The 27,361-nt window shown below is 40.3% G+C and overlaps 1 protein-coding gene and 1 long non-coding RNA gene across 2 annotated transcripts in view; one reads left to right on the top strand and one right to left on the bottom strand.

Annotated features, from left to right (window-relative positions):
• The window catches only part of LOC111968271 (CUB and sushi domain-containing protein 1-like), a 441,455-nt gene that overhangs the window by 341,235 nt on the left and 72,859 nt on the right, over positions 1-27,361 (bottom strand). The gene's annotated exons all lie outside the window — the stretch shown is intronic.
• Positions 942-1,808, top strand: LOC139028084 (uncharacterized). The gene is made up of 3 exons (XR_011480259.1): positions 942-1,032; positions 1,242-1,310; positions 1,493-1,808. It is a non-coding gene; the product is annotated as an uncharacterized lncRNA (long non-coding RNA).

Here is a 27,361-nt window from a genome sequence, read left to right as displayed (position 1 = left end):
TGAAGGCGGCTGTGTGGTAGGCTATTGTAGTAAGCTAATATAATGCTATATTGTGTTTTCGCTGTAAAAACTTAAACTGAAATATTGGCTGATTCACAAGATGTTTGTGTTCATTTGCTGTACACCGTGTATTTTTCATAAATGTTTTATGATGAGTATTGGTATTTCACGTTGGTTTCTGTAGTAATTCTAGCTGCTTTGGTGAGACTACTGCAATGTAAAACATATGATTTATACCTGAAATATGCAAATTTTTCGAACAAAACATATGCTATACAATAAATTGTATAGTATCAGTTGTTTCTTGGTTAGTGACTATTATATCTTTATTTGGTCGAATTTGTGATAGCTACCTATGCAGAAAAAAAATTGAAAATATGCGGTTGGGTCTTTTGCTATCGGTGGTTAGCTAATAGAAATACATATTGTGTTTCCCTGTAAAAACATTTAAAAAATCGGAAATGATGGCTGGATTCACAAGATGTGTATCTTTCATCTGGTGTCTTGGACTTGTGATTTCATGATATTTAGATGCTAGTATTTACTTGTGGCGCTATGCTAGGCTATGCTAGTCAGCTTTTTTACTGATGAGGGTGCTCCGGATCCGGGATGAGTACCAAGTAGAAGTTAAACAAGCATGGGAAACAGTGTTTAAACCCTTTACAATGAAGATATGTGAAGTTATTTGGATTTTTACGAATTATCTTTAAAAGACAGGGTCCTGAAAAACGTTTCTTTTTTTGCTGAGTTTATATATACCACTATAAGACATTTATGCATTCAAACCATAGCACAGTAGCAAATACATGTCAAAATCTGTTTCAGATTCAGAATTCATAAATCATAAATTAAATAAATGATTATAGAAGTTATATATACATTATTATAAATATATAAATTGACCTGACCTCAACTGTCTTCTCAGATACCACTTGAAAGATGTKATTGTGGGTAAKATCTATTTCCTTCTGGTGAGAATCAAAATCCAGCACATGGAACTTRAGTGGATAAAGAAGGAGATGACTGGAATAGGTGAGATGAGGTTTACTTCAATGGATAGTTCACTTAAAACGGCATAAGATGTTACTCTTTTAAATAAATGTTTTATTTWAAATTATTGAATGTTCCAGTTTCTTCAGATTTCAAATGTTGTGAAAACGTAAAACTGCCCTGTAATCTCGGCGTTTGCTTTAAGAACAGAGTGCAATGTATGTATTTGGTCATGTGACATTCCTTCGCAGGGCCTAGCACAACTACAGAGACGGAAACTGTCGCCAAGTATGACATAATGGATGGCGCCCCTGTGAAAGGTAAGCACAATATGGTGTTGATTTGTCCCAATATTATGATTTTTTATTTCAATTCATCTATTTTATTTTGTTATTCCACCCCACCAAAGCAGCATAATGTTTTCKGGACTAGTGTACATCTGTCTCTTCTTGCCATGGAACTTGTTTCACAATCCTCTTCATGCCTGTTCTTTCACTCTTAGGAGAGTCCATTCCCATCCGTCTGTTTTTGGCTGGCTACGACCACCAATGAGGGACGTCAACAAGAAGTTCTCTGTGCGGTACTTCCTCAACCTGGTGCTGGTGGATGAGGAGGACAGGAGATACTTCAAACAGCAGGTACAGAACATCAAAGCCAACCTCCATTTACCAGTCTGTCGTTATTGTTCCAAGACTGCAGATARACTATATACAGTACCAGACAAAAGTTTGGACACACCTACTCATTCAAGGGTTTTTCTTTATTTTGACTATTTTCTACATTGTAGAACAATAGTGAAGACATCAAKACTATGAAATAACACAAATGGAATCCATGTAGTAACCAAAAAAGTGTTAAACAAATCAAAATATATTAAATATTTGAGATTCTTCAAAGTAGCCACCCTTCGCCTTGATGACGACTTTGCACACTCTTGGCATTCTCTCAACCAGTTTCATGAGGTAGTCACCTGGAATGCAATTAAATTAACAGATGTGCCTTGTTAAAAGTTAATTTGTGGAATTTCTTTCATTCTTAATGCGTTTGAGCCAATCAGTTGTGTTGTGACAAAGTAGGGGTGGTATACAGAAGCTAGCCCTATTTGGTAAAAGACCAAGTCAGAGCACAGACTTGAACCCGATCTAACATCTCTGGAGAGACCTGAAAATAGCTGTGCAGCAACGCTCCCCATCCAACCTGACAGAACTTGAGAGGATCTGCAGAGATGAATTGGAGGAACTCCCCAAATACAGGTGTGCCAATCTTGTAGCATCATACTCAAGAAGACTCGATGCTGTAATTGCTGTCAAAKGTGCTTCAACAAAGTACTGAGTAAATGGTCTGAATACTTATGTTAATGTCACATTTCAGTTGTTGTTTGTTTAWAAATTTGAAAAKATTTCTAAAAACCTGTTTTTGCTTTGTCATTATGGGGTATTATGTGTTGATTGATGAGGGGAAAAAAACAATTGAATACATTTTACAATAAGGCTGTAACGTAWCAAAATGTGTAAAAAGTCAAGGGGTCTGAATAATTRCCGAAGGCACTGTATATATATAGACATCATTTTAGGATGGGAAAACACTTCCAGTGTAAACTTAAACGACTAAGATTTGTAAAGTATATAACAGATATAAAGTATGTAGAAAATATAATGGACCTATATATTTTGTAACAATATAATCTTTGAGAGCTAACAATCACCTAAATAAAAGCTAGACAYTCAGGGAGAATTCAAAATTCCAAAAACAATGAATTTAGCAGTATTGATTTTGTTATTATGTTTGAGCATTAGCCATGGCAAAAGGCATAGAAACTACGAATATTTACTTTAAAACTGCAACATTTTTGCTCAGCTCCACAGAGAAATTTGTAGAATTTGAGAAAATTGGGTTAAAAATGCAAAAAAAATTATCTACACCACCAAGATTGGGGCCTCTAGAATGATCTCTGAAATGCGGGCTGACCACGCRCATTACCACGCCCATTGCCACGCCCCATGCTCCACCCCCCACTACACCCACCACATAAGCCCCTTATTGATCCAGAAAAAAATGTGCACACTGTAGCAAGAGTCACATGCAGTAAGTAATACCTGGAAGGCACAGTGAGTCATGCTCCTGCTAAGAAACTGCAGACTCCCAAAATGTCTATCATAATTCATTATATAACAAGCGGTAATTAATCAATGGAGGTGTATTATACTTAGTTAAATGAAGTGCAGATCATTACAGATCTCTGAGTAATTATTCTATGTTCGTGATTAATTATGTGGCTGATTACTGATGGAGGGATCAGCACCAGTCAATTTTTTTATACATTTTTTTACAATTTACTGAACGTACTGTTAAGAATGTCTCAGGGACAATGGGGCTCAGGTAGCCTACAGTACAGGGACAATGGGTATTTGGTAAAAATAAAAAACTTAACTTCAAGGTGTTGTCCAGTACATAATAAAGACATACAGTACCTCATGCAGAAATCCATTCTCCTTTACATAATGTGATATCTTAAGGGACATAAAGAACCACTTGTCCCATAAAAAACAACCATGTGTAACACGACAACAGAGGGTACTATTTGTTTTCATTATGAAAGCATCAAGCAATGTCTTCTGTATTAAAGGGAGGGTTTTGTATAGTCTTAAAAGGTTATCGGAGCAGGACAGAGAATGAAACCACCTTAGCTTTTCACCACCTATAGTAAAATCAGGCCTTGATTTGCAGTGGTTTCACAGCAAACTGAGAGTAGCACTATATAACTGTATGTACTGTGAACTSTCATATGCATTGTAGAATAATGTTACACCTCAAATACTGACCGTAACTACAGTATGCATTACTAGTACAACAAAGTCAATATTTTAAACCAGGTGTTTGAGAAGGAAAGTAAATCATCTTAATCATCACTAAAAAACTATATTTTGTTATTTTGTATCATTAGTCCACTGTTGATACAGTCCCGAAATGTTTTGCATGACAGCAGTTAAGTTTTCAAGATATAGGTTGTTATCAGTAAAATGCGCAATAAGGTGCAGAGTGTTCGATTTGCCTGCTGGTGGGCAAGGAGACCACCAGCTCCACTAAAATCATTGACAACTGCGTGCCGTTTTCAAAGGATTGTTAAATAAATGTTAATTATTTGGTTGTAATGTCATCATCTCTTGAAGAGCAAAGTCAGAAAAAAAAGTTGGATTATTCCATGCAAAACAACTGTGCACATTTAGCTCTATCATCAGAGTTATACAGCAAGTAACTACATGCTTTTCATCATCAGTAAACATCCATTGATCATGTAATTTCAGATACGTAGGAGTAGCCTCACAATATCACTCAATATTGGCCACCATCAATTTGATATTTGAGTGATATCAAATAAAAGTTAACTATACCTGGCAAGTATGAGTGGTTTTGATTAATTTCCCATCCTTTGTTGGCATTAATTGCCTGTCAAGCAGCAGAAGGGTTAATTTMCCGATGTAATGTTTACTTTGCAAGCTACCGGTAGAAACTTTGTACAGTTGGCTAAACATAGTGGCAAGTAGACCTAATGTACTTGTGTTCTCCAACCAACGTAGCCCTACCTAGCAAAGTTAACTAACATTATCCCCATTTCAACATTGTTTTTAATAGTGTTCAATCACGATTGCTGCTGACAGACATGACAGGCTACATTGATTGATGGACCATGTCAATTTGGCCAGCTAGATAATAACAGATTACATCAATATGGCTACTTAACAGGCTAACTTCCAGGGGACAAACTAGATGGCTATATCCAAATATTGTTTGATTCGCTTGTCATCTATAGTGGTGCTGACAGAAGTCCGACTGACAACTTGCAGATGTCAAGCTCTTTCCAAAAGCCTAATCCCTGATGAGGCAAGCTAAATGACACGTCGTTTGCTTAGCTAGTTGGCTAGCGACATGCCAAATTGATAGGCTACTTGAGGATACCCTCACATATCTGAAATTACATGATCAGTTGTTTTACTGATGATGAAAAGCATGCAGTTACTTGCTGTACCACTCTGATGATAGAGCTAAATGTGGAATAATCAGAAATGTGTAGTTCTGACTATGCTATTCAAGAGATGATATTAAAACRGAATAGTTATAACATTTATTTAACAATCCCTTGTAAACTGCACATAGTTGTCCTTGCCCCCCAGCAGCCAAATTGAACGCTCTGCACAGTACTGTAAACCTTTATTGACAACGACCTATTGGACTTTCAGGAAGCAAAGTGTCACCGGCCACATCATCATGATGATGCAAATTGGCAAAGTATGAGTACCTGACTGATCAAATCAACCACGACATGTTGTACAATCTTGGTTTGTCAATAGTAAATCACAAGGACATGGATTGAATGACTTCTATTCATGTTTTTAGGTATACCAACAGGAAAGTGGACATGGATTGAATTACTTGTATTTATGTTTTCAAGTATACCTGTCACACCCTGATCGGTTTCACCTGTCTTTGTGCTTGTCTCCACCCCCCTCCAGGTGTTGCCTATCTTCCCCATTATCCCCTGTGTATTTAAACCTGTGTTCTCTGTTTGTCTGTTGCCAGTTCTTACTAGTGTGCTTTCCCGTCTTCCTGCTTTCTCAAGTTTCTGTTTCCTAGTTTCCCCAGTTCTGACCATTCTGCCTGCCCTGACCCCGAGCCTGCCTGCTGTTCTTTACCTTACTGACTCTGCCCTGGATTACGAACCCCTGCCTGCCCTTGACCTGTCTTTTGCCTGACGCCTGTTAGGATCAATAAACATCTGTGATTCTAGCTGTCTGCATCTGGGTCTTATCATGAGTTCTGATAATGCTTAGTTAAATAAAGGATAAATACAAATATATATATATATATATATATATATATATATATACCAACAGGAAAAATAATATGGATTGAATTACTTGTATTTATGTTTTCAGGTATACCAACAGGAAAAAGGACATGGGTTGAATGACTTGTATTTATGTTTTCAGGTATACCTCTACTATTTGTCATCTAAAAATCTTTTATCTATTGACGCACCTCTGATATTTATGGGTAAGGCTGGCCGAGGTGTCTGAAACATTATTTGAAAGCCCTCAGAGTTTAGTTCAGTTTAATGTCATGTTTATAACCACTTTTTTCTCCTCAGGCTTCATATGGAAACATAATGACAAATAGTGTCCTTGAAGCTACCCTGGGAAAACATCAGATGAAGCCTCTCGCCTTAGATTTACAGTTACTCTCCTGTTGTGGTCTGAGGATAGAATCTTTCAAGATCGTCCGTCTAGCTTTTAATGTCATGCTACACCCTGTCTTCCATACAAATGCAGGAATCCTATCTCAGAAAAACCTCAAAGATAAAGCTCTGCTATGCCCAGTTGAAAAAACAGTGTCCTTGGGTTCTGGTAACCCATTTAAACCTATGGCTTTCAAAATCKTTTTCCTTTAGGTGAAGCACAGTTCCCTTTTCAACGTTTTTTTTTGTTGACAATGAGTCATCAATGACTTGAGACCAGCAGTCTGGTCCAGTGTGTTTTTTAAATTATATTTCTATAAACTCTGATCAACCATTTGATATGCTTTCCAATCCTAGTAATACAATTACAGTGAATGGAAAAAAAATGTCATCACAGTTTCAAATGGCACTAACCTGGAAGATGCAACAACAAAGTTGTGAGGGGAATTCAATGTTCCAACCTAGGCCTAGGCTACTGATGAACTATATATTTGGTATATTTGCTGAGCATTGTCAAAGGAGGAATGTTTGTGCCGATTTATGTATTTTCTGATGAATACGTGGCTGTGTCATCACTGCAAAACTTCAAAAGAAACTAGTAGCTTTTATATTCAAATGAATAGATAAATACACATCACAGTTTCTTTATCGCAAATTAATGTCAATATTTTTTGACTCCAATATATTTTCTTCAAAAATTATTCTTTTCTGAACATTACTGCAAAAAGAAACACATAGTATTTCCATCTGAAAGAATTTTGCAGATAAGAAATCATTAACGCACGACACGGTTCTCTGAATATCAACATATTCCAACTCAATTAACGTGGGCCCCCAATAGTCATTCAGATTCACATTGTGTCAATCAGGGGAACTTCAAAAAGCCATTTAAGGTGACTCAAGTTAATACTCTTACATTTTGCTCTAATACATTGCCAATTATTTCAACATTAAGCTGTATTATATGGACACACTCCAGTACCCTGTAACTGACTGGTGCGTACCCTTGGGAAGCATTCATATCCTACTGCCCCCACACTAGTTTGCTTAAAGGGATACTGCGAGACTCTGGCAATTAAGCAATTTTTCTTCTACTTACCCAGAGTCAGATTAACTCATGGATACAATTTTTATGTCTCTGCGTGCGGTATGAAGGAAGTTAGACATAGTTTTGTGAGCCAATGCTAACTAGTATTAGCGCAATGACTGGAAGTCTACAGGTATGGTAGCATATGCTAGCTAGAAAAACAGCTTGACTGCCAGAATCTCAAAGTATCCCTTTAACACACTGTATAGATTGAGAATGTTAAGGAGATAGGGAAGGATCAGTAAGGAAGGTTGTTTTGTAGCTAATTGGACATGACGGCCCCTGGCCTACCTTAACATTGTATTTATGACCGCCGCACACAGAGACAAAAAGAGATGGAAGCCTTTTGGTGACTGCAGCGTTATGCTCCTTTCACAGCATTACTAATTCTGCCTTAGAATAAACTCTTATCTCGAAATTGCAGAATCTGGGGTTATAACGTAAATCAATAAGGGGTTTCCTGAAAAAAGGACTTCCACCATGCAACTAAAGACTTTGTATTTAGAGGTGACACCGACTGGGCCGGGAGGCAAAACTTCTAAATAAAAGCCGCACACTCCTACAGTCTCTCTCCTCCCCACAGCTGTTAGGCTGTATTTCACCGTTGTCATGGAGATAGATGTGTAGTACACATGTATGATCTTAATTTGAGACAGTTTGCTACAGCAGAAAAAAAATCCTGCTGCAACAGGAAATGTTAATTATTATGTGGATTGTAATTAAGGGACATTTTGGTAAGGGTTGATTCATTTTTCYTAAGGGAAGATCAGGTCAGAAATTTGTAAGTGGGAATTACAAACTTCAGAAGCCTTTTTAAACCTCAAATACACTATAAGTTTACTCCTGCAACATGGGTGATCAAATTAAGATCCTACATCTGAATTGTGACAAAGTGAGATTGATGAGAATGTTCTACTTCTTCCATTAAACTGCCTCATGACCATTCAATCAGGGTATAATGAAGACCTCGCCAGATGTACACTAAATTTAACAACAGTTGGGGTTGTCACTTACGTCACAACATCTTGCACTAAAGCAATTTTAGCCAGAGACGTCTGTAATCAATGCCAATGAAAATATGTTCATAGATTAATAAAACGTTCAAGTTTTAGTTTACAGTTATGATCAAATAGTATATAGTCATAAAAGTATGTTAATATGTTACATTTGAGGAAGTATGGATGATAATAATGCTGACTCCCCAAAATTATGTCAAGAGAGTCAACAGCATGTTGAGAGAGACCATTTAAATCTTCATGTGTTTTTCTACACGTAAGCCATATAGCCTAGTACCGTCAAAACTGTGTTAAGGAGTTTGTTATATAACACCCTGGATATGCTTGGGTTAATGCTAGAATAATGAATAAGCCAAGACATGTACCACTGCTTCAGACTATTGAAACCAGCATGAGAGCACATCCAACCTCCAGACCTTTGCGTGTGGAAAGGACTTTTTTTTTTGGAAAGGTCACATCTGGAGCAGTGGAAACGCGTTCTCTGGAGTGATGAATCACGCTTCACCATCTGGCGGTCTGATGGACGAATCTGGGTTTAGCGGATGCCAGGAGAACGCTACCTGCCCCAATGTATAGTGTCAACTGTAAAGTTTGGTGGAATATGAATAATGGTCTGGGGCTGTTTTTCATGGTTCGGGCCCCTTAGGTCCAGTGAAGAGAAATCTTAATGCTACAGCATACAATGACATTCTAGACAATTCTATGCTTCCAATTTTGTGGCAACAGTTTGGGGAAGGCCCTTTCCTGTTTCAGCATAACAATGCTCCCGTGCACAAAGCGAGGTCCATACAGAAATGGTTTGTCGAGATCYATGTAGAAGAACTTGACGGGCCTGTGGAGAGCCCTGACCTCAACCCCATCGAACACCTTTGGGATGAATTGGAACGCCGACTGTGAGCCAGGCCTAATTGCCCAACATCAGTGCCCAACCTCAGTAATGCTCTTGTGGCTGAATGGYAGCAAGTCCACGCAGCAATGTTCCAACATCTAGTGGAAAGCCTTCCCAGAGGAGTGGAGGCTGTTATAGCAGCAAAATTGGGGAACCGACTCCATATTAATGCACATGATTTTGGAATGAGATGTTCGACGAGGATGTGTCCACATAGTTTTGGTCATGTAGTGTATGTCCATTAATTATAATCCACATAATAATTCACATTTCCTATTGCTGCAGGAATATTTTCCTGCTGTAACAAACTGGTTCAAATTAAGATCCTACATCGGAAGCACTTTATTTTATGGTACTGTTTCCACTGCTATATTGTTCACACATTGTGATGTAGAAAACTGAGAATAGACCAACCACCTGCCAAGTGCATCAGGTTGCCCACCATTGAGATGTACAGCTGCCGTTCCACTTCCCTTTGGACTTCTTCCCCTTGATTTACTGATTTTGTCAGCAATTAATCTCTTGTTGTCATCCGTTTTCAGCTATTTCCCATATGCCCATGCTCTCCGCTGTTTGGTTTACAGTCTTCACTGTGTCTCGCCAGACTGGCACGGTATACAATAGTTTTAAGGCAAGAGTCTAGCAGAGAGCAGTATGTTTATGTTGACTATCATTTTTAGAATTCCAGTATCACATGGAAACCTTTCTTTCTCATGCATAATAAAAACGTATTTCCTTTTGAGGTTTGTGTTTTAGGGTTTAGCGTATCAGGATTCACGTTTGTTTCCCTGATGTGGTATGATGCTCATCCCTGATGTGACATGCTGCTCGTCTCTAGTTGCTAGGTCATATCCACCATGACACCCTGTTAAATAAACCAGTCCACCAACAGACTGCCAACCGACTGCCATCGTCCCTTAACCCTCTGCAAAGCAAATCAATCCGAGTGGGATTCAATCCGCAAACACAATTCTGATCCTTTGCCCTTCCATCTTGCATAGGTCACATCTGGAGAGATATCATTCTGCAGCACTAGCCCGTCTAATATTGGTTTACAGACCACCAAATCTACTAACCTTGGCAAATACCCCTCCCTCCCTCCAAGATCGCTCAATAGCATCCATTTACCCTCGAGTCTCCTGACGCTGCCTTGGTATTACTTGTCTGTCATCCCACTGTGAGGTTGCAGTCGGCTGCTGTGGACCCTCCTTTCACACAGGCCCTCAAGGCACTCTCACTGTTTAACAGGGGGATGTGAGGCTACATCAAAGATATGGTTCCATGTCTTTGATTTCCCATAATCCACAATCTGGCAAGGCCATGTGGGCCATTCACATTGTACATAGCTGAGCTCAAAATAAGCCATACATCAATGCTRGCTCCGATTTGATTTGCAGAGCTGTCATACAACCACTACTGGAACCATAAACAGATCACTGCCTTTACCTTGCAGCTACAGGTGTAGGATCTTAATTTGATCACCCTGTTGCAGGATAACTTTTCTGCAATGCAGGACATATAAAAAGTGTAGTGTATTTGAGGTTTAAAAAGCCTTGTGAAGTTTGTAARTTCCACTTTGAAATTTCAGATTAGATTTTCCCTTACGACATTTTTTTTGCAACCCCTACAAAAATGTCCATTAAATATAATCCACATAATAATTCATATTTCATGTTTATGTTTATAATTATTTCCCGCTGTAGAAAACTGGCTCAAATTAAGATGCTAAATCTGAACAACCACTGCTGGAACCATTAACAGAGAATTGCCAGTGCCTTACAGCTAATGGTATGGCATTCACCAGCGCTGTTGACGCTATTTACCTAGSAGGAAAACTGCAAACTGGAAGCATCTACAGGTGAGAGGAGTATACGTGTTATTTTCACACTAACCAAAATAATATAGAATAGTGTATGCAGGGATCAAGTGGTAAAAAAAGGTGGGTAAACACTGAGCACCTGTCCAGATGATGGGAAGCTAGTGATGTAAATGTAAACGCTATAACAACACTTGTTTAGCTTATACAGTAGGTGTATAGATACAATTCACTTAATAAACAACCTGCACAAATAGTGTTTACTTGTGTTAACCCTGACCTACATGYCAAAATCTATGCCAAAGTACAGTGCCTTCAGAAAGTATTCAGACCCCTTGACTTTTTCCACATTTTGTTATGTTACAGCCTTATTCTAAAATGTATTTAATAAAAATAAAATACAATTCTCAGAAATCTACACACAATACCCCACAATGACAAAGCGAAAACAGGTTTTTKGAAATTGAGCTCAGGTGCATCTTGTTTCCATTGATCATCCTTGAGATGTTTCTACAACTTGATTGGAGTCCACCTGTGGTAAATTKAATTGATTGTACATGATTTGGAAAGGCACACACCTGTCACCATCAGGTCCCCCAGTTGACAGTGCATGTCAGAGCAAAAACCAAGCTATAAGGTCGAAGGAATTGTCCATAGAGCTCAAATCAAATCATCAAATCAAACCGAGACAGGATTGTGTCGAGGCACGGAGCTGAGGAAGGGTACCAAAACATTTCTGCAGCATTGAAGGTCCCCAAGAACACAGTGGCCTCCATCATTCTTAAATGGAAGAAGTTTGGAACCACCAAGACACTTCCTAAAGCTGGCCGCCCYGCCAAACTGYGCAATCGGGGGAGAAAGGCCTTGGTCAGGGAGGAGACCAAGAACCCGATMGTTACTCTGACAGGGCTCCAGATTTCCTCTGTGGAGATGGGAGACAAAATACAGAGAGGTCCTTGATGAAAACCTGCTCCAGAGCGCTCAGGACCTCAGACTGGGGCGAAGGTCACCTTCCAAAGGACAATGACCCTAAGCACYCAGCCAATACAACTCAGGAATGGCTTCAGGACAAGTCTCTGAATGTCCTTGAGTGGCCCAGTCACAGCACGGACTTGCACCCGATCAAACATCTCTGGAGAGACCTGAAAATAGCTGTGCAGCTACGCTCCCCATCCAACCTAACAGAACTTGAGAGGATCTGAAGAGAAGAATTGGAGAAACTCCCCAAATACAGGTGTGCCAAGCTTGTAGTCATACCCAAGAAGACTCGAGGCTGTAACTTCTGCCAAAGGTGCTTCAACAAAGTAATGAGTAAAGGGTCTGAATACTTATGTAAATTTGATTTCTCTTTTTATTTTTAATAAATTAGCAAACATTGTAAAAAAAAAACAGCTTTTGCTTTGTCATTATGGGGTATTGTGTGTAGATTAATAAGGCGGAAAAACGATTTAATATATTTTATAATAAGGCAGTAACCTAACAAAATGTGGAAAAAGGCAAGGGGTCTAAATACTTTCTGAATGCACTGTATGTACTGTATGTGTATGTGCCATTGTGTTGGAACACAGGCATTGTTCAGAGTGTGCCATTCAGACAAAATAAGCTAAGATTAAATGGCAATTCTAAGCCTTTCAAGGTAGAAATGTATGTATAAGGGGGTTGACATTCAGGGGATGCTTTCAGTGGTGAAATGAGAGAGGTTGTTTGAGCCCAGAACAGATTGCACTCAAACGCTGCACCTTGACAACGCTAGAAAATGAAGTGTTCCGTCACTGGTCTATCGGAGATAGCRGAGGCAGACATTCCAATATCCTCCACAAATCAGAAATATAAAYCTGCTTGTCCCTTTCAGGGCAACATGAAGGAGAAACAATGGAATGATGTCACTAACTGATAGAAAACCAATATGCTATTGGAATTCTGAAAGATAAAGCGAACCTGGATGGAAAACATCTTAAAGAGATAGCCAAGTAGCAAGCCACGTCGTGTTACAACTTCAGAGCATCCTTAGTACAAATTTAACACAAGGGAGATTCTTATGGAGCTCCATTACCAACTTCAAGTGAACATCTTTAATAACCCACTGGACAAAAACTGGTTTAATCAACGTTGTTTCCATGTCATTTCAACAAAAAAATCTATGCGATGACATTTTATCAACGTGGGAAACTAATTGGATTTGCAAAAAAGTCATAAGGGCATTTTCGTAGWTTTTTCACCCAACTTTTAACCTAAATCCAATGATATGGTGACATAATATTATTGATTTCACGTAAAAATTCACATACGTTGGCAACTCAACCAAATATAAATCAAAACTAGACGTTAAACTGACATCTGTGCCCAGTGGGAAGGTACTATACATCTTTCCAGCCATCTGCTCCAACTCTAAGCCCAGAGTGTMGTCCATCTCGCACACCAACAACATTTTGAACTGCGAACAGTAGGCCATGCATTTGTCCACCATTAARGAAGGGGTCATCAACTGTTCAACCACATTCATTCTGTGTTCATCCAGTTCAACAGAGCTGTAACAGTTGCCATTACCTCATGCATGTTTTACATTTAGCTCCCTATACTGTATGTATTGGCCAGCATCAGAAAATCCTTACTGGGGCTTTATGTGCTCCTGAGAAGCACTGTATCAGTATTTCAGCAGTTTATACTGACATAAAAACATAAAATTAAGATAAGGCTTGGTCAAAACAAAGAGTGTTTTTGAATGTGTTATTTTATCTGTGGAGATTGATGGCAAAATTATATGCCTTTTTCTTTCACTGAATGTTGCTTGCATAGAATTCCTCATCTTAAAAATGATATTTTTTTTCAGAGATCAACAGGTTCATCTTGGAGTCCTCTTCTTGTCAATGTCAAATACTAAAGTCTGGTAAACAGAATTTGGGCTCAATGTTCCCACATTGTCAGTCTAAGATAACAGGATTGGACACCAGAGCAGTAGCAGAAGTCTAATTATTAAGGCTTGAGAAGTCACTAAAGACTGTCTTAGCCTTTCCAATAGCGATGTTCGCAATTCTTCACTGGTAATGATGACAATCAACAGTGGAGAGCAACTTTTGACCATTGATGTGGCGTTCTTCACAGTGCACTAAGCACTGGAGTTGTTTTTGAGACATTAAATTGTGACCTGACCAGTTCTGACTTGGCCTCTGACATTTAAGTGTGACTTCTGAGTCAGTTTGTTTTCTCTTACGAAGTGAAGTCTACCTTTGGGAGCCATCCAAAAGTATCATATCATTACCCTATTGTTCAGACATTAATGGCTCACTGCCTGGCAAAAAAAAGTGTGTGCATGCATGGGGGTGTGACYCATGAACTCCTCACCACCTCGTCCTATGGGAATTGATGGTCAGAAAGCATTGACAGATGAGAGGGTGCAATTCAATTKTTTTTTTGTTGTTGCTTTCCATCATTTTGGAATGTCTTCAAGTATAAAATACCTTTATCAGATATTCTGCATTCATTAAGGAGTGTTTGAACTTTATGGACATGGACATTATTCCAACGGCAGTGACTTATGAGTCTGATTTGTCAGACAGCTAGTGTGTGCTAAGGCTGCAGGATTTTTCACATTTATCTACCTGCCATTATGGGGCGGCAGGTAGCCTAGCAGGTAGAGCGCTGGGCCAGTAACTGAAAGGTTGCTAGATCGAATCCCCAAGCTGACAAGGAAAAAAATCTGTCGTTCTGCCCCTGGACAAGGCAGTTAACCCACTGTTCCTTGGCTGTCATTGTAAATAAGAATTTGTTCTTAACTGACTTGCCTAGTTAAATAAAAATWWAAAATCTGATAGGGAATAGAAACTCTAAAGCTGAACTAGTACTAAAGGCTCTAGCACCTCTGCATTCATGCTTAAACAGAGGGAGTCCTACGCTACAGTTTGCCCCTTCTTTTAACAAGGAGCTATTCCCAACTCCTGACAGACCACACTATTTCATCTAAGTCTGCCTTTCTTTCTCTAGAGAGAAAGTGGACATTGGTATTACCGTGAAACGGCTGTATCAGTGATCAAAAACTAGACACCAGCATTAAATGAGCTTTTTTAATCTCGATGTGCCAAGATATCAAATACAATTGTTGCTTAGCCATGGGTAAAACAGTAATGTGATGCTTTGTATTTCCTTCTCTGAAAACAACAATATGTTCAAATTGACAAAGTAGAACCAGAGAGACACAAAATGAAGTGTTACCACAGAATCTTCCATACTGATGGAACTGGGCAAATATCTTGATTGTTTTTTTATTTTTATTAACCTGTTGCTAGTCATATCTAACACATCTAGCAACTTAAATACAGTTCATTCCTAAAGCCAAGTTGTTTATTCACTTAAAAAGCAGACGGGGAGAGACTTGACAATTTACTTTAAGATGTGACTTAATGTAGGAACCRACCAGCAGTAATGCGATCTGAGAACAGCAAACACGTGTCAAAGACCTTTAGAAAATTGCGTGGTATAGAGCACGACTGCACATGACAAGTGCCTTTTGCCAAGCACTTACCTGGACAGTCAGCCTCTGGCTGCTCACCCAGTGAGGAGATCCTCTCAGACAGTTACTCCAAGCAGAACAGCACGGCTGATGCCTCAAAGCATAGCACGGTCACTCACTGATGGGAATGGCTGAAAAGTTCAACGTTGCTGGAGAGCTGGGAGCACATGGATTTCTTTAATAATTTAGTTTTATGGCACGCTGTGTGAGCATCAACCTGGGAATGGATTTCTAGAAATCTGTGTATTTGTTTCACAATTCAGTAGAAAGCAGTAGGCCTACTGTACAAATAAGTAGTGGAATGATCAACATGGACAGAAGTCATTACATCCAAATGACCAGGAGAGACCAGGGTTGGTTGTCACACTTTTTACTCTCGTGTGTATTTTCTAAGCACCAGTATATCTCTTTTCAACATTAATAGAAAGACCAAGGTCTTGGGTTGAAATAGGGACCCTTTTTATTCCTCATATCTTATTCCAACATGGAGTTATAAGCAATAAAACATACTCTGTCCACTTGTGACACCCAGACCCATTGCGGGGTTGGTTGTCACAATGGTTGCAAATAGCTTCTTCCTGTTCTAATAGGAAATGAAACAATACAGCACACAGTCTTAGAAACAGACTTTCTTTGATCGAACGGTATTCCTGACAAAATTCAGTATTTTATGCCTTGAGAACAACATATTACATTTTGAGTAAATCTGTGTGTGTGTACAGTAGGTGTGTGTTTGCACACACGTGTACATGTGTGGGTGTGTGACAGAAAAAATGTGTGTGAGAGAGGCTACAAACCCACATAGCAGAGATACCGCTGCCCAACAGACATACTGTATACAGTATATGATGCATTGAGAAGATGCAGTTTAGACATTGTTTGCTAATTGGCAAGATGTCTTACAGATGTATGTAGAATGCCGGCATTCTAAATTCTACAGTTCTACATTGTTTTTATGTCGGCCAGGCATCAACATTCWATTCTGATGTCTCGACGATGTCTTCCCAATGTYCAAAGCTCTCCAAACACATCTTCCCAACGCTCTCCACACTACATATTCCCAACACATTTGTCGTCGGCCAAAAGTGTTCATGTTTACTGGGAAATTAGGTCTTCATAGCAACAGCAGAAAAGACCTTGGGATTTATTGTATTGTAAAAGTGACAATGGTTATGATGGCGTTGATAGTGACAACCAACCCCACATTCCATGCGACAAACGTTTGGACTGGTGTGAACACTCTCTGCACTCGGGAGCGCACCAAACAACGCACGTGGTTCGTTTAAAAAGGGTGGTCTCGGTCCATTAGTACCGTGGTACGGTTCGCTGGAGGTGAGAACACAGTCCGGACCAAACATAGGAAAAGAACCAGAGGCGTGCAGTATTAGCGGTTGTTTGACTGAGAGCATTTMATGAAWTGCACACAGRAGCCTACCATAACTTGATACTGTATATCTGAAACATTCTGTGAGTAGCAGTGCATTTATGAGCGCATTCGATGAGGAGATTGGCAAAAAACTGGGATATAGCTACCTGAATATATAGGCTACATGAATATATAGGCTACTGAATATATAGGCTGCTGAATATATTAGGCTACTGAATATATATAGGCTACTGAATATAATAGGCTACTGAATATATAGGCTGGCTGAATATATAGGCTGCTGGATATATAGGCTGCTGAATATATAGGCTACTGGAATATATAGGCTGCTAGGCTACTGAATATATAGGCTGCTGAATTATATAGGCTAGCTGAATATTATAGGCTACTGAATATATAGGCTACTGAATAATAGGCTGCTGAATATAGGCTACTGAATATATAGGACTGAAATATAGGCTACTGAATATATAGGCGCTAGGCTGACTGAATATATAGGCTACTGAATATATAGGCTACTGAATATATAGGTACTGAATATTTAGGTTACTGAATATATAGGCTACTGAATATATCGGCGCTGAATATATAGGCTACTGAATATATGGCGCTGAATATATAGGCTACTGAATATATGGCTGCTGAATATATGGCTACTGTATATATCGGCTGCTGAATATATAGGCTACTGAATATATCGGCTGCTGAATATATAGGTTACTGAATATATTGGCTGTTTCCTCCCGCATGTTGTTGGAAAACCAAAGCGGAAGTAATATGAAGTTTGGGACACAATTTATGCTTCTTGATATCATAGATGGAGTTAACATGAGATTCTGTTCACCAATAGGCTAAACAAATTACTTGCATGAACACGTGTTTTGTTTAGACATTTTAGTTTGTTTGACATTTTGCATGTGAAACCAACCGACCATATGAAAAAAATAGAATGTAACAAATAGTTGAACTCTGATTCGAACTGTAGCTCAGAACTATGTGTGAAAACACCCTAAGATGCCAGGTACCACATGGCTTGACTAACAACTAAAGTATTGGGTTTGGAATGTGGCTATCCCTTTCCTCTTTTCAAAAAACACAATTATTCATGGATACTCCTAAATTCAAACATTTATAAAGAAAATACAAAGACAATTCTTTTTAACTTTCACCTATGAAAAATCCAAATCCCTCACTCAATTGTTGACATGCTGACATGAATTGACCAGTTGGATGAGTTCTTTCAAATAATTCACACATTTTAACCTTAAAAATATTACACAGCACCCTCTAATTGGGAGTAATATGCATTTGGACAACCAACCCCGAGACACACAACCCAACCCCCCCGAGGACCAACCAACCCCGAGACAACCAACCCCCGAGACAACCAACCCCCGAGACAACCAACCCCCGAGACAACCAACCCCCGAGACAACCAAACCCCCGAGACAACCAACCCCCGAGGACAACCAACCCCCCGAGACAACCAACCCCCGAGACAACCAACCCCGAGCAACCAACCAACCCCCGAGACAACCAACCCCGAGACAACCAACCCCCGAGACAAACAACCCCCGAGACAACCAACCCCGAGACAACCAACCCCCGAGAACAACCAACCCCCGAGACAACAACCCCGAGACAACAACCCCGAGACAACCAACCCCCGAGACAAACCAACCCCCGAGACAACAACCCCCGAGACAACAACCCCGAGGGACAACCCAGACCCCCGAGACAACCAACCCCGAACAACTAACCCCGAGACAACCAAACCCTGAGACAACCAACCCCCGAGGCAACTAACCCCTGAGACAACCCCCCGTTTTCCCTCAGAATAGCTTCAATTCGTTAGGGCATGGACTCTACAAGGTGTCGAAAGCGTTCCATAGGGATGCTGGCCCATGTTGACTCCAATGCTTCCCACGGTTGCGTCAAGTTGTCTGGATGTGTAACGGCAGCCTTCCTCCTCTTCGTCTGAAGAGGAGGTGTAGCAGGGATCGGACCYAGACGCAGCGTAGTTAGTGTCCATGATTTAATAATAAACAACTGAACATGAACACAATACAAAATAACAAATGTGGCAAAACCGAAACAGTCCTATCTGGTGCAATGAACACAAAGACAGAAGACAACCACCCACAAAACCCAACACAAAACAGGCTACCTTAATATGGCTCCCAATCAGAGACAAACGACTAACACCTGCCTCTGATTGGGAACCATATTAGGCCAAACACAGAAACAGGAAAACTAGACACACAACATAGAATTCCCACTCAGCTCACGTCCTGACCAACACTAAAACAAAGAAAACACAAAAGAACTATGGTCAGAACGTGACAGGATGTCCTTTGTGTGGTGGACCAGTTTTGATACACATGGGAAACTGTTGTGTGAAAAACCCAGCATTGTTGCAGTTCTTGACACACTCAAACTGGTGTGCCTGGCACTTACCACCATACCCTGCCCAAAGGCGCTTAAATATTTTGTCTTGCCCATTCACCCTCTGAATGGCACACATACACAATCCATGTTTAAATTGTCTRAAGGCTTAAAAATGTTTCTTTAACCTGTCTCCTCCCCTTCATCTACACTGATTGAAGTGGATATCAATAAGGGATCTATAGCTTTCACCTGGATTCACCTGGTCAGTCTATGTCATGGATGTGCAGGTGTTCCTAATGTTTTATACACTCAGTGTATAGTGTGTACTATTCTCTCCACCAAATAAATCCTAGCAACAGCAACATGTTTCTCTGTTATTTGGCAGAAAATGTGCTCTCTCTCAATTCCACTCTTTGATTGGGAGACGTATGGCACATTGTGGATTCTATTGTTTTCTAATGAGCCATTCAGACATCCAAACTGCCATTCCAACAGCATCTGCAGATGCTAGCCCCCCTCCAATCCATCACCACAAACCTTCTGTGCCTGAAGACCAGCTTCCTGGCGCTGAGGATCTGAACGCTGTTAACACGGGTTGACACCACTGTAAGAGGCTCATTATGTACACAATGAACCATGGTGCACATTCCCTCCCCAAACTCTGCAGCAAACTCAGCAACACACTTACTGACTGGCGTGAGTCCAATTAATCTCACTCACGGCACTGTGATGCTGATGCTGAATCACACAAGCATCTTTCCCTCTTCGCCTAACGCTGTGTACAATTTAATGTTTGGCACGTCACAAGGGAGCAAGATCATATGACTAAGTTCCCTAGATTCATGCATGGTAAATTGACAGGGTTGTCCAACCATGATGATAGTGTGCTTTATTCTCTTTATTTTTTTTATTTTTTTAAGTGCATGTGCGTCATGCTACAAAATGAACCAAATATACTCTTTTTGGYAGAAGCTGTTGTTATGATATGAGGGGCTAGTGTTAGCACATAAATAGACAGGACACTACCACTTCCACAACCCAGTCCCAGGTGGCAGGTGACAAGCCTTAATAAGRATACAGGTGTGGCCAATCAGGGATAGGCAATCAGTGAGAGAGACGTGGACAGGAGCCTCTCGGCCTACCAGTGGTTGTATTGTGTTATCTCTCTAGGCATGCCTTTTTGTTGTTTTCTTTTTTGTATAGATTTGTTTTCGTCACCAGAAACTGAACTCATAATAATCTACTTGGCCTGGCCATCCAAGGAGTCCAGACTGAGATGGTCCATACGTTTTCTGTCTCATGCACACAACATGGCCTTATTGTTTATGTAAATGCACAGACTAAATCAGGTTACAGACACTTTAGCAACTGTAGGCCTAGGACCCCTAGACTTAGCGAGTGTAGCAAAATCAGTAGGCTAGCTAGGTGGTTTCGTAACACAAGCTCTTTCATTTCTCGCTTCTGTAGTGATCAAAGAGAGGCTGCTTGAACTTATGAAATTCACTAGTAATTACATTGCAGTGGTAGTTGGACTGAAGCTCACTTCAATAGAACTCAAGGTCACTGTGAACTGTCTTGTTCTGTGAACACACACATGAAAATCCTCCTTCATGATACACAATTCAAAATGTAACTCCTGTGTTTTGAATGTGGAAACGTGTGACTGAATGCTGCATTCAGTCCGGCAATCATGTTTGTGATTCTGTAAATGTATGTATAGGAGATGTGATCTATCCCCTGCTTAAGAAATCCCCTTGCCCTTTCAAAATMCAGGTACTTATGGTATTTTGTAGGTGTGCATGCAAACTAAAGAAATGTAATGTGTACGGTATACAAGGCCCAATATGAAAGCACCTTAGATATAAATTAATTTAAGTGGTGCAACACACGTTATGCATGGTTCCTGACAAATGCATAAACAGAATCCATAAGTGAATACTTTAAGATGGAATTAGATGTGGTACGCTCTCACATTTTCAGTCTACTGTGTGGTCTAATTCAGTGTGATCACTAAAGTAAATTGGATTTTCTTTCATGGATGTTGATTTTGCCTCCATAATTTGGAAACTACTACCCAGCTGTAGCCAGATTGAGTTTATTATTCCAACAACAGCCTATTAGACATTATTATACCTGCCTGGCTTGATTCTGAGTCCCCTGAAATTATTTTGTATTTGTTTAATTTCGATTCTTTAACTCCCCTTTTACAGCCCACTCTTGGCACAGCACCGTACAGGGAAATCATCTTTTTTAATCACAGCATTTTGTCAAATGTTTGTCAAATGTAAACTGACCAAATATACAATGTGAAGAGGGCCAAACCTATGATCATTTGCACACAAAAAAAAAACTATGATAATTTGCAATGCCTAATGAAGTGTTGATTGTACTGTGCTATCTTAAGATCTGTATTGTGAACTAGTTGGCACTGCAGAGGGTGTATATGGAAACTTCACACTGTTATATTTAGCTAAAAATGGGGTGTGCCAAAGTGTTTCGCTCCTCAGTCTCCTGTTGTGTATACTGCCTGAGCGAGCTTGTTAGTGAAGCCATGCCAGCCCTTGTCGTCAACCTCATTTCAATTCCAGTCAGATGCAGTCTACAAATCTAATCAAACTGACAATTACTTATTCATCTGGAATGTATGCTCTGAGTTGAGTAAAACTACTATCTTCATTGAAAGAACATGGGAGTAAATTGTCAAACCAAGGCAGTTCTTTCTGCCGCAGTCATCCTGATTTAAAGGCTCCTCGGGCTCAGACAGATGGATCTTACGAAGGTAAAGTCCATAGGGGAAGTCTAGCTCTACCAACCTGTACAAACGTCCATACCACTTCAGCAAACATTAAATGTCAGGGGGCCATGATTCAATTAATCAGAGGCCATGGCCTATATTATGAGAGAGACGTTTAGCCTACTAAAGCAAGGTAGGTACAGCCTAGCTTTTTCTAAAGATCAGTGCACAGAGTGGAAGTTTGAAGATCAATCCCACAGGGTAGTTTTCTCTTAACTCATTTTCACCTGAATGCGTTTTTTCAATAGGCTGGATACCCAAAGCTAATGTATTTAAATACCTGCCTTTTGTGCCTCGGCGGGACACATTCCTCGGGAAATAGCTTTAGACAATACGCTGATGCATGAAACCGTGAACAAACCTGTGACGATTTCATTAAGCTGTTGACTGTTAATAAAGAACCATGGCTGTTTATCCCCCCCTTTCTCGTCTCAATACGTCTGACTCAGGTGGTCTCGCCATAGATGATTCGGAGGCAGCATTAATTATAAACCTGGAGCTGGTCCAAGAAGCTGCACATTGAGGAGCCACACACCCCATGAAACACACATCTCAAGGGAACAACAACAACMGAACACTAAAACTCAGAATGCCCTGGGGGGAAATTATAATAGAAAATTGCTGCACTTGGCCCTCTTGCTGATCTTGCTGAACCCGTGGTTGTGTCTGAATACAAACAGATAGTGTTTACTACAGAAATGAGGGCTGAGCTCAGGTAGCTATTATGATGAAAGTGGGATTGTGTATCAAAGTAATCCTAGTGCGCATTAGGTAATCTTCTAAATACACAGTATACCATGGTTTTAAAAATGTTCAGCTCCTGTCATAAAATTCATTCTCTATACAAAACACAGGGACCGTGACACAAAGGGAGGCAAGGAAAAATACAGAACAAATGGAAACTCAATTAGGTTGAACTTAAGATAATTAAATCAAGATGAAAATGAATTCTTAATTAAGATCACTCTACAGCAGATGCTTGAAGCATCAACCAACAGATCTAAATCTAGATAGCATTACGTAAAATAGAAGAATGATTGGTTAAYTAGCACAAGATTCTCCAACACCGTACATTTCTAAAGACATCTAACACCACAACCTAMAACGCCAATCTTTTGACGCCATACACTACAATCGCCTACAAACAGACTTTCAAATTAAATTATCAATGCAGGCTAGGACACTACACTCACTTAACTAGAAACCCACACAGATAAATCAAGTGGGGTGAAGTCCTTGGAGAGTAGAGCCCAAGCCAAAACCACTCTAGCCTTTGCGTTGTCACGGTAATATCATCTAAGAGAAGTGGTTTTCTGGAAGATAATATGCTGTTAACAACTTGACCTCATTTTTCTGGCACTAGGGTCACAAGTGATTCCAAGAAAATACTTGATAAACAACCTTAGCCTGACGAGGGACTGTATATATGGGTAAATGCCAAAATAAAGGAAACACCAATATAAAGTATATTAATAGGGCGTTGGGTCACCACGAGCCACCAGAACAGCTTCAATGCATCTTGGCATAGATTCTACAAGTGTCTGGAACTCTATTGGAGGAATGCAACCCAAGAAATTCACCATTTGGTGTTTTGTTGATGGCAGTGAAAAACGCTGTCTCAGGCACCGCTCCAGAATCTCCCATAATTGTTKGATTGGGTTGAGATCTGGTTACTGAGACACACARGCACGCACGCACACACACACAAACACACACTTTACACCCCCTGTACTCCTTTGAGACCCCTCTTTCAAAGTCACTGAGATTTCCTCCAGCCATGGTGGCCAAAATAATGGGCAACGGAATTTTTATACATGACCCCTAAGCATGATGGGATGTTAATTTTGCTTAATTAACTCAGGAACCACATCTGTGTGAAGTACCTGCTTTCAATATACTTTGTATCCTTCATTTACTCAAGTGATTCCTTTATTTTGGCAGTTACCCATATGCTTTCACTTTAACACCACTTCAAAACAATTTGATAGTGGGGTTTTTTACAGCTGTGGACAGTGTTATGTCAAATGCGTCCAATGTACATTTTAGGCCACATGTCTTGTCCAGACTTATTGCCAACAGTGAAAYCTGGAAGGAGTCACATCATGATAATTATATTGCCTCCATCTGTTGTAAGGAATATCATACTGAGTTGAACCAGGATATTTTTATTCGGCCAACTGGGCCATTCATATTTTTATTCAGCATCATCCCTATCCAGAGAAAAACACAATGAGCTACTTCGGCCTCATCCTCACAATACAGTCCTAATTTCAAATAGAGTGGCTGTTTTTTCTTTTTGAGGTGCGCAGTTACTTGAGATGTGAGTCTCAAGGGGACTGTGGTGTTTGTGTACAAGATACGGAAGTCCAAGGAAATAGTTGGACACTCATGACTGAAAGATGGAAAACATGGACCTTCCACTAAAAGAAACAAAACTAAAGAAACATACGTGATYGACTACTTTACCATAGCAACGAAACAGAATAGAAGTGATATTGTGATAGTATGCTAATATGTACAAGAGCATCGTCTCCATGGAAACTAATAGCATTTCTATTCTGGGACTGAAGGAGAATGGCAGCCCTGCAAACCCTTCTTTCTGTGGCACTTGCATGGACTCTGGGAAATTATATTCCCTCCTAAAATATCACTTTACACCTGAGATGGAGAAATGGCAGACAAAAAGTCCTGAGCCTTCTTAATTGATTATGAATCTGAGAGAACACATGTTCATCTGCTATGGATATTGCTACCATGCTGTTAGCTACTGTCTCACAGCCACAAAGGTCATTCTTCCTGAGAAGAATTGCCATAGTTGCTACATGTTTTCTTTAGTATCTTGCTGTGTACATGTCTCCCCTCGGAGACAGCGAGGATCATTCTGATTGATGGTTATTAATTGCCCAATTGGTAACCCTGTGAAGTCACGGTTGGTAGGCTATCTGCAGGATTTGTGCAGTACAAGGACGAAAAGAGAGACAACCTGCGTAATCCTGACCTGAGGTTGTTTTAAGATAATATGGCTGTAAATAATTTATTCTGGTGGAATATATGTGCTGGCTTTCTGCCCATCCTTTCAAAAGTACATAATGCAACTTCTATAAACCCTATTACATGAAAGATCTCATATAACCAGGGGTGAAAGTAAGGTTGTACGGTCCAGTACGTGGGAGTACGCCGTACCTGTAAAACATGATCCTATCACAATAATGAAAAGAAAATGTCAAGAAAACTGTAGGACATTAGACCATTATTTATCATTACCGCATGTCAGAGGCATGAAAAATGGACTTGAAAATGGGTGGTATCCTACGCTCCAAAATTCAATGTGGTTCGATGAGAACACTGACATTTTGCCAAGGCAGAGATGAGTGGCCGAACCCGAGACACGCGTGGACAGCAGCGGCGACGTTAATTCTGGCCTAATGACAWTCGCCAAATGTTATTAAACTTTGTGGTGTTTTGTGTTACAGAAGTCTCTTTCCATTCATTATTTTGTTTGGAGGCTGGAAATATGTTGTGTGTGGATGAACGTGCACGGGTAGCCTAGTAAAGGAGCCCTTTGAAGTGATTGACAATCAGATGAAAACATCATGACTTGTGTTTATCCTACAATAAAAGTCAGATGACACATGTTTATGACTATGCCCACAGAGATGTTATTGAATTAACAGGGATTCTAAATATAATTCTATTAGGCCCCAAGGCCGGTCCGCCCATTAGGCAGGATTAGGCCCCAGGGCCGGCCTGCCCATTAGGCAAGACTAGGCCCCACGGCCGGCCCACCCGTTAGGCAGAATTAGGCCCCCACGGCTGGCACGCCAGTTAGGCACGATTAGGCCCCCACGGCCGGCACGCCAGTTAGGCAGGATTAGGCCCCACGGCCGGCCCGCCCATTAGGCAGGATTAGACCCCACTGCCGGTCTGCCCATTAGGCAGGATTTGGGAGCCACCTAGTGCGGCAGTTTAACAAGGGCAGCATTTTCTGAGCTAAACTCACCAAGACGCACATCCAACAACACATACGTCACATTATTCTGCCATAAAACAATGATAASMMCTCTCACCCAGTGGTAATWGGGCTATATAGATGAGCSCTGACGCTGCCCCATGATAAGCAGTGCCCACTTTGTCAAACGCAGGGGTGCAAAATATTTAGCTTGTCCATACTCAGCGCATCCCTCCAGGGTGCTGTTGGAGACGCAGCGCTGCGGCGCTCCACCAACGCTCCATCAAATTAATTTAACATCAATTATGAAGCCTAAGGTAGAAAGAGTAGTAGCCTATGACGTTGTTCTGTAGCCCCTAGACTGGAGACCAAACATATTACAATGTCATGAGACAGACACTTTTTAAATCATTAACTTATMAATGAGCAGAGAGAGTGCAGGAGAAAGTTYACTAAAAAGGCAAAATGGGCAGACATCAACTTTGGAGTTGCTACGACATAATCAAACAGAGGTGGACAGTAAATGGTGCTGAAAGTAATTCATTTCAACAATTGCTTTCATTTTGAATTTGACTTCACTAACAACAAGAGGGCTTTGTGTTGGAGCCTATTTCTTCCTATTCAAAAAATAAGAGGTAGGCCTACCTGTTTGATAGACGAGGTTATGCTATCCATAGATTTGTCGGTACAGCCAAATCCTCCAGTACTGTCACCATGCACTCTGTGTAGTCTGAGAGGGCTTGATGTGTTTGGTTAAAACCAGGYCTCAAATTGAATGAGGGTATGGCATATCCTTTCTTAAAGAACAGGGCCGAAAAGGACACCTATTGTTAGATAATATAAAGRGTTCTATAACAATGCTGAAGTCCGTGAAGCCTTATGCTAGAAACAAGCTTTAAAATGCCCAGACAAGACTTTACTCTGATACATAATGGGATATATTGATTAATCTCTATGACATTCTGAGGCTGAGCTGTGGCCTTCAATATTCGAGGACACAAAAAATGTACTTTGCTATTCTGTCCCTATTAATTGAGCTTGTCACTTTCTGAAAAGAGAATATGTTTAAACCCAGGCAGCTACACTACTGTACATGATCAAAAGTACGTGGACACCTGCACGTGGACACCTGCTCCATTAATATGGAGTTGGTCTCCCCTTTGCTGCTATAACAGCCTCCACTCTTCTGGGAAGGCTTTCTACTAGATGTTAGAACGTTGCTGAGAGGACTTCATTCAGCCACAAAAGCATTAGTGAGGTCAGGCACTGATGTTGGGCGATTACGCCTGGATCACAGTCTGCGTT

Source organism: Salvelinus sp. IW2-2015, linkage group LG8 (genome assembly GCF_002910315.2).
Source record: "Salvelinus sp. IW2-2015 linkage group LG8, ASM291031v2, whole genome shotgun sequence".
NCBI lineage: Eukaryota > Metazoa > Chordata > Actinopteri > Salmoniformes > Salmonidae > Salvelinus > Salvelinus sp. IW2-2015.
The sequence above is the reverse complement of the archived record's forward strand: the minus strand, read 5'-3'. Positions and strand labels throughout refer to the sequence as shown.